Source organism: Egretta garzetta, unplaced genomic scaffold (assembly GCF_000687185.1).
Source record: "Egretta garzetta isolate BGI_Z169 unplaced genomic scaffold, ASM68718v1 scaffold507, whole genome shotgun sequence".
NCBI classification, from domain to species: domain Eukaryota; kingdom Metazoa; phylum Chordata; class Aves; order Pelecaniformes; family Ardeidae; genus Egretta; species Egretta garzetta.
In genome coordinates this window covers 892794-895350 of record NW_009260272.1, presented here as the reverse complement: position 1 = coordinate 895350, position 2557 = coordinate 892794, and positions in this window count along the sequence as shown.

Here is a 2557-nt window from a genome sequence, read left to right as displayed (position 1 = left end):
AATGATAGCATAAACTTCTGTAAACTAGCTTGAAATAATTGTTTATAAAAATGAGTCACCAAAGCTGCAGTCCTTGGAGAAGAACTCAAATATACTTGTTGTTCCATTAAACTTCATTACACTTAGATGAAATAAAAAGCAGGCAGTCCTTGGGTTCAAACATTTGACACATTCCAACTAATCATGTGTTTCTTCATTTCTCACATGGGTTCATCAAGAACCAAATCCTTCCCATCTACTCCCCACTTCACTTCTCAGTTTTATCAGAAGCTAATTAGGATGATCACAACAGGAAAAGGCATGAATTTCCAAACTGACCTTTTTTTCCCTTTTTCTTTTATGAGGGGTTTCAGCTATTTATCAGATCAATTAGTTAATTGTGCATCACTCCCTAACACATCTCACAAAAAATTCCTCACCTTAAATAAACAGTCACACTCCTTCATTTTAGATTGAAGGCTGGAAGCTCATTATAATTAGGGTCTGCTGCCATTTCTTTGAGCACTCTCTTATCTAGGGATCAAGCTGCATGTAATGTAATCTTCTTCCATGTGAATGTTATCAAAACAAACCTTTTCTGCTGTCCCTCTCCTTCCCTGCTTTCACTGACATAATGCTAACTGAAATAGTAGATTATTTAAAAAAAAAGGGGGGGGAGGGGAAGCCCTCAATTAGGCTGAGCATGATTGAAAGGGAATTTTATATTCATATGGTATTTTAACTTCAATGTTGTTATTGAATCCTGCATTCAATTACATTGCAGTTGTACTGTTAATGATCCCCTATATAAATATACAATATCATACTAACAGGGAAGCATAAAGTGGTTATCGAGAGGTCACACTGTTTAAAAACACAGATATGATGTAGCTGAGGACCTCTTAGAACTGTTCTCCCATCTACTTTTACATTCTTTTTCAGATACATTTTTACTTTATCCTCTCCTTTAGTATCTTGTTTCTTAGTTAGTCACAGAGCAACAACGCCATCTAAAAGAAAATACGGGCTGCATGATGTTGGAGTATTAGTGCAGCTGTGTTATATATACTTTATTTATTTAGACAGTGGCAGTATACATTTTCACATGCACTGTTATGTGTGTGTGCACGCAGTGTGCACGCTCTTAGGTCTGTTATGCAGGACTACTCCATAAGTTGTGAAAATGGCACTTTTGTAAATGTGAACAAGGCAAATGCATGACATCCTTGTGAAGCGCAAGCATTACCCAGGAGAGTGCCGTTCTTCTCTGTGACAATGGGGCTGCTACCAGATGTCTCCTAGGTCTGGAGTTGACCTTTGAGACTGAAAGGCAGACATCTTAAGAACAGCTTTTCTGGGGGGAAAAACAGCTCCTGTAAAAAGTATCTCAAAATTCTAACAAACATTACAATGAACTCTGTTTATTTATTGTAGTGGTCTGCTTTAAAATTACTGTCAAGTTTAACATCTCAGAGTAGGAGGCCTAGGAAACACAAAATGAGGAGTTTCCAATGCTTAGGCACTCATTCCCAAGCTCTTTGTTAATAGTAATGATTGAAAATATACATCCAGAAATCTTCACTCATCACTGAAAAAGAGCTGTGTCCAAAATCAAATGAGGCAGCTGTTTAGCAGTACATGACAACACTAAACAAATATTTAGACAAGGGGAATGAAAAATATTATACGAATAATTGTATTTCTGTAGGATTTATTTACAGACAGCAATGCAGGAAGAATAGTTTCTAAATGTTTTAACATGTTTTCCAGGCATAGGCTTTGGCTCCTGAAATATACCAGCATTACAGTGATTATTAATATGACAAACTTCAATATTCTGGTATATCAATGTTAATAAAATGATGTCTTTCCCTTATCAATAACCATACAGTGAATATTTTCCTGAACCAGATAAGACCTATGTATAAGGATTGTCTCCAAAGATTTTACACCAGTGATAAATGTTTTCCACTGTGTTCAGTATATCAGGTTTGTCATTGTGGTTAACATCTGTTTTGCAATTCATTTGAACAGAGGGTAAACAAAAGTTGTTGTAGTGATCTGCAGCCCTATCAGCAATGGTATTTGTGGGTATCACAGACTACACCTTTGGAATGTCAAAAAGTATGGATTTCAGAAGGAACTGGAATACAATGCTGTTCGTTGTTGTATTTGTGGATGTAGCTCCCAAGAAATGAAAAAAGAAAAACTGTGGAGGGGGAAGGAGAGGGAGAAAGTAACTGAATTTTAGGATGTAAAAAGATCTGTATCAAGAAGGAATATTGCTGATGTTTCTGAACTGACAAGGTATTTTAAAAGTAGGCAATGTTTGTAGGGGAAGGACGTCCGTTGTGGGCTAATAATACCTTTAATTGGGTATAGCTAGGTCTAGGTTTCTTCAATAATTCAAGATGTTTACTTAATTGCCAATCAAGTATACAGAGTGTTAAGATAGCAATACTGTATTGCAAGAGAGAATGCAGGAGAATGAAAATGCATTTAGGTAAGTAAAGCCTAAACCAGTGCAGGATGAGGGTTTTAATATAATCAAGAAGTGAGGAGTAAAAACCCTAGGGAA